We start from the raw sequence: 13,127 nt of genomic DNA on the forward strand, positions 1-13,127 counted from the left end.
TTTAAATGTAATCTACTGTGACACCAGATATGAGTGGTGGCACTGGGCAAGTGGGCACCGTATACGCTGTGTACCTGACACACACGCTGGCAGGCAACTGCAATTAGATTACAGAGGGAAAAAAAATAAAAAGCAGACTGATGTACTAGCCCTAAAAATTGCTTTTTGGGGTGCTGTCAGGACGCTGTCCTTACAGCAGATCAGATAAGTCTTTCAGGACTGGAGTGGATACTGAATACACTGGCCTAACTATCGATTTCCCTATTAAATCAGCAGCAGCTGCACTGTCCCGCCTCTCACTAAGGCCTCATGCACACGACCGTTGTGTGCATCCGTGGCCGTTGTGCCATTTTCCGTTTTTTTTTCGCGGACCCATTGACTTTCAATGGGTCCGTGGAAAAATCGGAAAATGCACCGTTTTGCAGCCGCATCCGTGATCCGTGTTTCCTGTCCGTACAAAAAATATGACCTGTCCTATTTTTTTGACGGACAACGGTTCACGGACCCATTCAAGTCAATGGGTCCGTGAAAGAACACGGATGCACACAAGATTGGCATCCACGTCCGTAGGTTACTTTCATACAGACGGATCCGAAGATCCGTCTGCATAAAAGCTTTTTCAGAGATGAGTTTTCACTTCGTGAAAACTCATATCCGACAGTATATTCTAACACAGAGGCGTTCCCATAGTGATGGGGACGCTTCTAGTTAGAATATACTACGAACTGTGTACATGACTGCCCCCTGCTGCCTGGCAGCACCCGATCTCTTACAGGGGGCTGTGATCCGCACAATTAACCCCTCAGATGCTGCACCTGAGGGGTTAATTGTGCATATCATAGCCCCCTATAAGAGATCAGGGGCTGCCAGGCAGCAGGGGGCAGACCCCCCTCCCTCCCCAGTTTTAATTTCATTGGTGGCCAGTACGCCCCCCCCCCCTTCCTCTATTGTAATATCATTGGTGGCCAGTGTGCGGCTTCCTCTCCCTCCCTCTATTGTATTATCATTGGTGGCCAGTGTGCGGCCTCCCCTCTCCCCCTCCCCGATCATTGGTGGCAGCGGAGAGTTCCGATCGGAGTCCCAGTTTAATCGCTCTGGGGCTCTGATCGGTAACCATGGCAACCAGGACGCTACTGCAGGCCTGGTTGCCATGGTTACTTAGCAATATTACAATATTAGAAGCATCATACTTACCTGCTGCGCTGTCTGTGACCGGCCGGGAGCTCCTCCTACTGGTAAGTGACAGATCATTAAGCAATGCGCCGCACAGACCTGTCACTTACCAGTAGGAGGAGCTCCCGGCCGGTCACAGACAGCGCAGCAGGTAAGTATGATGCTTCTAATATTGTAATATTGCTAAGTAACCATGGCAACCAGGCCTGCAGTAGCGTCCTGGTTGCCATGGTTACCGATCGGAGCCCCAGCGATTAAACTGGGACTCCGATCGGAACTCTCCGCTGCCACCAATGATCGGGGGGGGGGGGGGGGGGGCGCACACTGGCCACCAATGATATTACAATCGTGGGAGGGAGGGGGGGTGCACACTGGCCACCAATGATAATACAATAGAGGGAGGGAGGGGGGGCCGGGGGAGGCCGCACACTGGCCACCAATGATAATACAATAGAGGGAGGGAGTGGGGGCCGCACACTGGCCACCAATGATATTCAAACTGGGGAGGGAGGGGGTTGGTGTCAATTATTTATTTAGGTACCAAGTTAGTGTTAGAGTGTGTCATTTGCCTCCATGTGAGGTACAGGGTCAAAGTTTGCTCAATGATGACGTAAAGGGGGCGGACCGAACATTGCATATGTTCATCGCGATATTCTCAATCTTCGTTATATTCTAGCAATACAACCATTAGGAACCCAGCTCTAAGTTGAATTCACAATGCGATTAATATAACCTGTATTAATCGCATTGCGATTACAACTTAGTCAAATTTGTGACACTGCAGCTTCAGAATGAATCTAAGATGGATGCTGTCCTTGCTTTTTGATAGGAGGTGGGAGGGAGGGTATGCTGATTGGCTGGAATGAATGTGTCTGCTGACTGTGAGGTACAGGGTCAAAGTTTGCTCAATGATGATGTATAGGGGGCGGACCGAACATCGCATATGTTCGCCCGCCGCGGCGAACAAGCGATGTTCGCCGGCGAATAGTTCGGGACATCTCTACCAATAATCCAAATATACAGAACTTTTCAATTTATAACACGGCACGGATTATAAGACGCACCTAGTTTTTAAAGGCTATGTACACCTTTGGGGCAATTTTTTATGATTGTATTTTACTAATTTTGGGCCAAAAATCATTTTTTCAATTGATATTTATTAAAAATATTGAGCTGTTCTGTCACAAAGGGTTAACTGTCTAGCTGTGTGAATGGTACTTTCAATTTCACTTTGTGCTGGTCATCTAATAAACCTCTAAATTATTGAGAGGTCATAAACACTTATTTAGACCACATTCTTATCAGTAAGATAAGAGCTGAGCTATAATAGGTGTTTAAAGTGTCAGAGAGCAAAGATAAGGAGTCCATCCTTCTACTATAGAGGAACACAAGTGTGACGGTAACATACACATACACACAGGGGTGAGGATAGTGACCACTGCGCTCCACCCTCCCCCCTGGCCCTGCCTACTTGACTCGCAAGTCCTAATGACAGGGGACAACTAGACGGCAGTCCCTAACTTAGGATACGTGCTGGGAAGACAGACAAGACAAATAACGGAACGTGAACGGACCGGGTCAATACCTAGAGAGCTACGCAGTACTAAGGAATGAGCAGAGAATAGTCAGGAAAAGCCGAGGTCAAATACCAGGAGAGAAACGAACAGGAGTCCACAAAGAATCGTCAGGTGGAAGCCGGGGTCAGGATAACAGGAGAGATGCGCAGTACAGGAGGAGCAGCAGAGAATCGTCAGGGAACACAGGATCAGGTAAGTATGCAGGAACAAAACAATCACCAGATACCTAAAATTAACAGGCAACCTGTGGCCAGCAGGCTGCCTGTATTTATAGTGGGGAGTGAGGGTCTTGTGATGTGGCCAGCGTCACATGACCGACAGACAGACAAATCGAGCACCGAGTGATCAGCTCGGTGCTCAAGGCAGACCTAGGAGCCTCCCAGCTAGCAAAGCTGCCCTGGGAACGAGGCCAAACACAGATCCTCACTCCCGAAGCTAAGCAGCAGGTCTGCGGCTGATGGGAGACCGAGTGCGCCTTTGGCGCCCCGTGACAACAAGGCTGTATAGAAAAAAGGGCTCCATATTTTTTAATAAAGACCAATTTGAAAAATAATTTTTAGCTCAAAACAAGTACAATGCAATAAAAAAATTCCCCCAAATGTGTAAATAGCCTTTAACAATGGAAAATCAGAAAAATATATTTTTCATCAGACCCCCAATCTTCATCAGACTGCAGATAAGACCCCCATTTAAGACCTCAAATCAGACCTAAGATCAGACCCCCATATCAGACCTCAGATCAGACCCCCATATCAAACCTCAGATCAGACCCCCATATCAGACCTCAGGTAAGACCCCCATATCAGAGCTCAGATCAGACCAAAAATTACTAAGTGAACTTACCTCTCCGGACAGTGCTGCCACTGTGCACATCCAGCCGCTCTTCTTGCACTCTCCGCTCCCTGGTCTTCTAGTTGCACAGCGTCAGGTCATAGTACGCTCCCTACATCCTGACGCTGTACGCAGTGAGGACCATGCAGCGCAGCTTCTGGAGAAAACCAGAGAGCGGTGAGTACAGCCAGCGCTACACTCACTGCTTCCTACGCCTACTGAATACTAGTGAGCACTTACCTAATGGAAGCGCTCACTAGTATTCGCTGTATAAGATGCACTACCCTTTTTTCCTCACTTTTGGGGGAAAAAGTATGTCTTACAAAGTGAAAAATACAGTATCTGATAAGTCCTGCATGTACCATGATAAAAAATTTGTTATACATTGAGATGCGATGTCATGTATTCGCAGAGGTTGGGCCGTCCAAATAATTTCTTCTAGCGGGCCTAAGGAACTTCAGTGACTAGACAGGGGTAATTCAGACTCTTCGGATTCAAGCCTTTTGTTAATACACAAGCTCTTAACATACTGTATCTTACATCTGTACCCTTCTCACGCTGTATATATAGAGTTTTGCACAAGTAGCTAATCATTACTTCGCTTTGCTATTCTCCACACTGGCTAATAATTATATTCAGAGATGAGTGAGGTTTTAAAAAATTCAATTCGATCGCTTCACCAAATTTTTCTAAAAAAATAGCTTCAATACGAATTAGTGTGTTTTTATATATTCGATTTTCTTTTCGGTTTTGAGATCCGGCAGAGGATCTGAAAATCGGAGGAAAATGCTTCAGATTTGTCCCCATTTATTGTCAATGGAGACAAAACGGAACAAACAAACTGGAACGGATTGCATCAGAATGTATTCCATTCTCGTTTGCTGAACAAGCCGGATCGGCACCAAAAACCGTGCAAGGCTACTTTCACGTTAGCGGCAGCCTTCTCCGGCAGGCTGTTTCGGTAGGTGAACAGCCTGCCGGATCCATGCATGCGTGCTGCCGGATGTCCGCTCTGGCTCCATTGACTATAATGGCGGTGGCAGCATGGCAAACATGCAGAGGCGGCCGAAATGTTGCCGGATCCGTTTTTTCATCTGGTTTCTTAATTTTTTTATATAATACAACTGGATCCGTTCTGAACAGATGCAGCCGGTTGTATTATTATAACGGACAGCATAAACACTGATGTGAAAGTACACTTAGTGGGTACATGGGCGAGACTTAGTATAGGAGGGGTGCCTCAGGGCTTGGGTTAAATCCCATGCGCCTTGTTATGTCACAGGGTCATGTGACATGCTAACGTCACATGGGTTTGAATCAGAGACAACTGAAAGAGGAGAGAAAATGGTCTCTATTGATGGCCAACTCAGAGGGACAGCTTTTGTGGCAATATATTGCGTGGCACTGTGGTATTTTGTGCTACGTAGAGTTGAGCGAACACCTGGATGTTCGGGTTCGAGAAGTTCGGCCGAACTTCCCGGAAATGTTCGGGTTCGGGATCCGAACCCGACCCGAACTTCGTCCCGAACCCGAACCCCATTGAAGTCAATGGGGACCCGAACTTTTGGGCACTAAAAAGGCTGTAAAACAGCCCAGGAAAGAGCTAGAGGGCTGCAAAAGGCAGCAACATGTAGGTAAATCCCCTGCAAACAAATGTGGATGGGGAAATGAATTAAAATAAAAATAAAAAAAATAAAAATTAACCAATATCAATTGGACAGAGGTCCCATAGCAGAGAATCTGGCTTCACATCAGCAGAGAATCAGTCTCTTCATGCCATAGCAAAGAATCTGGCTTCATGTCAGCAGAGAATCAGTCTCTTCATGCCATAGCAGAGAATCAGGCTTCACGTCACCCATCACTGGAACAGGCCACTGTCACATATTTAGGCCCCGGCACCCAGACAGAGGAGAGAGGTCCCGTAACAGAGAATCTGGCCTTATGTCAGCACAGAATCAGTCTTCATGTCATAGCAGAGAATCAGGCTTCACGTCACCCACCACTGGAACAGGCCACTGTCACATATTTAGGCCCAGGCACCCAGGCAGAGGAGAGAGGTCCCGTAACAGAGAATCTGGCCTTATGTCAGCACAGAATCAGTCTTCATGTCATAGCAGAGAATCAGGCTTCACGTCACCCACCACTGGAACAGGCCACTGTCACATATTTAGGCCCAGGCACCCAGGCAGAGGAGAGAGGTCCCGTAACAGAGAATCTGGCTTTATGTCAGCACAGAATCAGTCTTCATGAAATAGCAGAGAATCAGGCTTCACGTCACCCACCACTGGAACAGGCCACTGTCACATATTTAGGCCCCGGCACCCAGACAGAGGAGAGAGGTCCCGTAACAGAGAATCTGGCCTTATGTCAGCGCAAGAATCAGTCTTCATGTCATAGCAGAGAATCAGGCTTCACGTCACCCACCACTGGAACAGGCCACTGTCACATATTTAGGCCCAGGCACCCAGGCAGAGGAGAGAGGTCCCGTAACAGAGAATCTGGCCTTATGTCAGCACAGAATCAGTCTTCATGTCATAGCAGAGAATCAGGCTTCACGTCACCCACCACTGGAACAGGCCACTGTCACATATTTAGGCCCAGGCACCCAGGCAGAGGAGAGAGGTCCCGTAACAGAGAATCTGGCCTTATGTCAGCACAGAATCAGTCTTCATGTCATAGCAGAGAATCAGGCTTCACGTCACCCACCACTGGAACAGGCCACTGTCACACATTTAGGCCCGGCACCCAGACAGAGGAGATGTTCATTCAACTTTGGGTTGCCCCGCAATATAATGGTAAAATGAAAATAAAAATAGGATTGAATGAGGAAGTGCCCTGGAGTAGAATAATATATTGTTAAGGGGAGGTAGTTAATATCTAATCTGCACAAGGGATGGACAGGTCCTGTGGGATCCATGCCTGGTTCATTTTTATGAACGTCAGCTTGTCCACATTGGCTGTAGACAGGCGGCTGCGTTTGTCTGTAATGACGCCCCCTGCCGTGCTGAATACACGTTCATACAAAACGCTGGCCGCCGGGCAGGCCAGCACCTCCAAGGCATAAAAGGCTAGCTCTGGCCACGTGGACAATTTGGAGACCCAGAAGTTGAATGGGGCCGAACCATCAGTCAGTACGTGGAGGGGTGTGCACAGGTACTGTTCCACCATGTTAGTGAAATGTTGCCTCCTGCTAACACGTTCCGTATCAGGTGGTGGTGCAGTTAGCTGTGGCGTGGTGACAAAACTTTTCCACATCTCTGCCATGCTAACCCTGCCCTCAGAGGAGCTGGCCGTGACACAGCTGCCTTGGCGACCTCTTGCTCCTCCTCTGCCTTCGCCTTGGGCTTCCACTGGTTCCCCTGTGACATTTGGGAATGCTCTCAGTAGCGCGTCTACCAACGTGCGCTTGTACTCGCGCATCTTCCTATCACGCTCCAATGTAGGAAGTAAGGTGGGCACATTGTCTTTGTACCGGGGATCAAGCAGGGTGGCAACCCAGTAGTCCGCACACGTTAAAATGTGGGCAACTCTGCTGTCGTTGCGCAGGCACTGCAGCATGAAGTCGCTCATGTGTGCCAGGCTGCCCAGAGGTAAGGACAAGCTGTCCTCTGTGGGAGGCGTATCGTCATCGTCCTGTGTTTCCCCCCAGCCACGCACCAGTGATGGGCCCGAGCTGCTTTGGGTGCCACCCCGCTGTGAACATGCTTCATCCTCATCCTCCTCCACCTCCTCCTCATCCTCGTCCTCCAGTAGTGGGCCCTGTCTGGCCACATTTGTACCTGGCCTCTGGTGTTGCAAAAAACCTCCCTCTGAGTCACTTCGAAGAGACTGGCCTGAAAGTGCTAAAAATGACCCCTCTTCCTCCTCCTGGGCCACCCCCTCTTCCATCATCGCCCTAAGTGTTTTCTCAAGGAGACATAGAAGTGGTATTGTAACGCTGATAACGGCGTCATCGCCACTGGCCATGTTGGTGGAGTACTCGAAACAGCGCAACAGGGCACACAGGTCTCGCATGGAGGCCCAGTCATTGGTGGTGAAGTGGTGCTGTTCCGCAGTGCGACTGACCCGTGCGTGCAGCAGCTGAAACTCCACTATGGCCTGCTGTTGCTCGCACAGTCTGTCCAGCATGTGCAAGGTGGAGTTCCAACTGGTGGGCACATCGCATATGAGGCGGTGAGTGGGAAGGCCGAAGTTACGCTGTAGCGCAGACAGGCGTGCAGCAGCAGGGTGTGAACGCCAGAAGCGCGAACAGACAGCCCGCACTTTATGCAGCAGCTCTGACATGTCGGGGTAGTTGCGAATGAACTTCTGCACCACCAAATTCAGCACATGCGCCAGGCAAGGGATGTGCGTCAAACCGGCTAGTCCCAGAGCTGCAACGAGATTTCGCCCATTATCGCACACCACCAGGCCGGGCTTGAGGCTCACCGGCAGCAACCACTCGTCGGTCTGTTGTTCTATACCCCGCCACAACTCCTGTGCGGTGTGGGGCCTGTCCCCCAAACATATGAGTTTCAGAACGGCCTGCTGACGTTTACCCCGGGCTGTGCTGAAGTTGGTGGTGAAGGTGTGTGGCTGACTGGATGAGCAGGTGGAAGAAGAGGAGGAGGAAGCTGAGTAGGAGGAGGAGGAGACAGGAGGCAAAGAATGTTGCCCTGCGATCCTTGGCGGCGGAAGGACGTGCGCCAAACAGCTCTCCGCCTGGGGCCCAGCCGCCACTACATTTACCCAGTGTGCAGTTAGGGAGATATAGCGTCCCTGGCCGTGCTTACTGGTCCACGTATCTGTGGTTAGGTGGACCTTGCCACAGATGGCGTTGCACAGTGCACACTTGATTTTATCCGACACTTGGTTGTGCAGGGAAGGCACGGCTCTCTTGGAGAAGTAGTGGCGGCTGGGAACAACATACTGTGGGACAGCAAGCGACATGAGCTGTTTGAAGCTGTCTGTGTCCACCAGCCTAAATGACAGCATTTCATAGGCCAGTAGTTTAGAAATGCTGGCATTCAGGGCCAGGGATCGAGGGTGGCTAGGTGGGAATTTACGCTTTCTCTCAAATGTTTGTGAGATGGAGAGCTGAACGCTGCCATGTGACATGGTTGAGATGCTTGGTGACGCAGGTGGTGGTGTTGGTGGTACATCCCATGTTTGCTGGGCGGCCGGTGCCAACGTTCCTCCAGAGGCGGAGGAAGAGGCCGAGGCTGCGGCAGCAGCAGCAGAAGAGGCCGAGGCGGCAGCAGCAGAAGAGGTAGCAGGGGGAGCCTGAGTGACTTCTTTGTTTTTAAGGTGTTTACTCCACTGCAGTTCATGCTTTGCATGCAGGTGCCTGGTCATGCAGGTTGTGCTAAGGTTCAGAACATTAATGCCTCGCTTCAGGCTCTGATGGCACAGCGTGCAAACCACTCGGGTCTTGTCGTCAGCACATTGTTTAAAGAAGTGCCATGCCAGGGAACTCCTTGAAGCTGCCTTTGGGGTGCTCGGTCCCAGATGGCGGCGGTCAGTAGCAGGCGGAGTCTCTTGGCGGCGGGTGTTCTGATTTTGCCCACTGCTCCCTCTTTTGCTACGCTGTTGGCTCGGTCTCACCACTGCCTCTTCCTCCGAACTGTGAAAGTCAGTGGCACGACCTTCATTCCATGTGGGGTCTAGGACCTCATCGTCCCCTGCATCGTCTTCCACCCAGTCTTGATCCCTGACCTCCTGTTCAGTCTGCACACTGCAGAAAGACGCAGCAGTTGGCACCTGTGTTTCGTCATCATCAGAGACGTGCTGAGGTGGTATTCCCATGTCCTCATCATCAAGAAACATAAGTGGTTGTGCGTTAGTGCATTCTATCTCTTCCACCCCTGGGGAAGGGCTAGGTGGATGCCCTTGGGAAACCCTGGCAGCAGAGTCTTCAAACAGCATAAGAGACTGCTGCATAACTTGAGGCTCAGACAGTTTCCCTGATATGCATGGGGGTGATGTGACAGACTGATGGGCTTGGTTTTCATGCGCCATCTGTGCGCTTTCTGCAGAAGACTGGGTGGGAGATAATGTGAACGTGCTGGATGCACTGTCGGCCACCCAATTGACTAATGCCTGTACCTGCTCAGGCCTTACCATCCTTAGAACAGCATTGGGCCCCACCAAATATCGCTGTAAATTCTGCTGGCTACTGGGACCTGAGGTAGTTGGTTCACTAGGATGTGTGGCTGTGGCAGAACGGCCACGTCCTCTCCCAGCACCAAAGGGTCCACTAACACCACCACGACCATGTCCACGTCCCTTATTAGATGTTTTCCTCATTGTTCCCGTTCACCACAATTTTGAAAATGGCAAATTTGGGAATAGTTTTTCAACCCAGAACAAAAACTGTGCTTTTACGGTCACTACAAATAATTTGACCAGCTCAAACAGTACAGATTTGTTTGAATAGAAATGTGAGGCCTATTTTTTTTTGCGCTGTGTGACAGGTATAGGTTTAATCACAGAATTAGACTTGTATCTGCACGGTAGCGTGTGTGTTAAGTTTTTCTGAATGACACTATCAGCACCTTGAATCTAAGATATCCTTTTTGGGATAGATTTCAAGTAGGCCTGATATAGCATAAACTACTTATTTTGAGAATGTCAAATTTGGGAATAGTTTTTCAACCCAGAACAAAAACTGTGCTTTTACGGTCACTACAAATAATTTGACCAGCTCAAACAGTACAGATTTGGTTGAATAGAAATGTGAGACCTATTTTTTTTTGCGCTGTGTGACAGGTATACGTTTAATCACAGAATTAGACTTGTATCTGCACGGTAGCGTGTGGGTGTTAAGTTTTTCTGAATGACACTATCAGCACCTTGAATCTAAGATATCCTTTTTGGGATAGATTTCAAGTAGGCCTGATATAGCATAAACTACTTATTTTGAGAATGTCAAATTTGGGAATACTTTTTCAACCCAGAACAAAAACTGTGCTTTTACAGTCACTACAAATAACTTGACCAGCTCAAACAGTACAGATTTGGTTGAATAGAAATGTGAGACCTATTTTTTTTTGCGCTGTGTGACAGGTATACGTTTAATCACAGAATTAGACTTGTATCTGCACGGTAGCGTGTGTGTTAAATTTTTCTGAATGACACTATCAGCACCTTGAATCTAAGATATCCTTTTTGGGATAGATTTAAAGTAGGTCTGATATAGCATAAACTACTTATTTTGAGAATGTCAAATTTGGGAAAAGTTTTTCAACCCAGAACAAAAACTGTGCTTTTACAGTCACTACAAATAACTTGACCAGCTCAAACAGTACAGATTTGGTTGAATAGAAATGTGAGACCTATTTTTTTTTGCGCTGTGTGACAGGTATACGTTTAATCACAGAATTAGACTTGTATCTGCACGGTAGCGTGTGTGTTAAGTTTTTCTGAATGACACTATCAGCACCTTGAATCTAAGATATCCTTTTTGGGATAGATTTAAAGTAGGCCTGATATAGCATAAACTACTTATTTTGAGAATGTCAAATTTGGGAATAGTTTTTCAACCCAGAACAAAAACTGTGCTTTTACAGTCACTACAAATAACTTGACCAGCTAAAACAGTACAGATTTGGTTGAATAGAAATGTCAGGTCTATTTTTTAGGCGCTGGGTGACAGGCTCAACTTGCCCCTGATGTAGTATATGGCCAAAAAATAACCACACTATTGATGGTTAAATGCACTTGGGTGACACAGGCTCAGCCTGCACCTGATGTAGTATATGGCCAAAAATTACCCACACTGTTGATGGTTAAATGCACTTGGGTGACACAGGCTCAGCCTGCACCTGATGTAGTATATGGCCAAAAATGAACCACACTGTTGATGGTTAAATGCACTTGGGTGACACAGGCTCAGCCTGCACCTGATGTAGTATATGGCCAAAAAATAACCAGACTGTTGATGGTTAAATGCACTTCGGTGACACAGGCTCAGCCTGCAGCTGATGTAGGATATAGCAAAAAATAACCACACTATTGATGGTTAAATACACTTGGTGGTAGCTTGTGCTGGCGCACCACAAGCCACAAAATGGCCGCCGATCACCCCAGAAAAAGTGATCTAAAAACGCTCTGGGCAGCCTAAAAAAAGTGAGCAAGTCGATATTAGCACTTCAATGATCCACAGCTGGAGATCGATCACAGAATGAAGTCTTTTGGAGGAGTTAATCTGCCTAATCTCGCCCTAACGTCGCAGCAGCAACCTCTCCCTATGCTTGAATCAGCAGAGTGACGTGCAGCGCTACGTGACCCAAGCTTATATAGAGGCTGGGTCACAGGCTGCACTGGCCAATCACAGCCATGCCAATAGTAGGCAAGGCTGTGATGGCCTCTTGGGGCAAGTAGTATGACGCTTGTTGATTGGCTGCTTTGCAGCCTTTCAAAAAGCGCCAAGAAAGCGCCGAACACCGAACCCGAACCCAGACTTTTACGAAAATGTTCGGGTCCGTGTCACGGACACCCCAAAATTCGGTACGAACCCGAACTATACAGTTCGGGTTCGCTCATCCCTAGTGCTACGGTATTGTCGATCCCTCTGCTTTTGCTGCCCTCTCAACTTAGACCCTCATGGGGCCACTTTTAGGTATTTTTTTCCAGGGCCACTTTAGGTTCCCAATCCACCCCTGGCAGGATGCATCCAGTCTGTTTATTTTACGCACTTATATAGTGCTGACATATTCTGCACTATTCTCCAGCGTGTCACACTGTCTATGATCCCATCAGTATGTCTTTGGAGTGTGGGAGGAAACCGGAGAAAACCCACACAAACACAGGGAGAACATACAAACTTCATGCAGATGTTGTCCTTGGTCAGATTTGAACCTAGGACCCCAGCGCTGCAAGACTCCAGTGGTAACCACTGAGCCACCATGCTGCCCATATGTCACCATCCATCCATTGTCAGTGGTGTGTGCAGCATGCGTCCAGTCTGTCAGTGGTGTGTGCAGCATGCGTCCAGTCTGTCAGTGGTGTGTGCAGCATGCGTCCAGCGCGTCAGTGACGTCTTATATGCGTTCAGCGCGTCAGTGGTGTGTGCAGCATGCATCCAGCGCGTCAGTGACGTCTAATATGTGTCCAGCTTGTCAGTGGTGTGTGCAGCATGCGTCCAGTCTGTCAGTGGTGAGTGCAGCATGCGTCCAGTCTGTCAGTGGTGTGTGCAGCATGCGTCCAGCGCGTCAGTGACGTCTTATATGCGTCCAGTCTGTCAGTGGTGTGTGCAGCATGCGTCTAGTCTGTCAGTGGTGTGTGCAGCAAGCGTCTAGTCTGTCAGTGGTGTGTGCAGCACGCGACCAGTCTGTCAGTGGTGTGTGCAGCATGCGTCCAGCGCGTCAGTGACGTCTTATATGTGTTCAGCGCGTCAGTGGTGTGTGCAGCATGCGTCCAGCACGTCAGTGACGTCTAATATGTGTCCAGTCTGTCAGTGGTGTGTGCAGCATGCGTCCAGTGCGTCTTATATGCGTCCAGTGTGTCAGTGGTGTGTGCAGCATGCGTCCAGCGCGTCAGTGAAGTCTTATATGCGTCCAGTGTGTC

Source organism: Bufo bufo, chromosome 3, assembly GCF_905171765.1.
Source record: "Bufo bufo chromosome 3, aBufBuf1.1, whole genome shotgun sequence".
In the NCBI taxonomy this organism is placed as follows: Eukaryota; Metazoa; Chordata; class Amphibia; order Anura; family Bufonidae; genus Bufo; species Bufo bufo.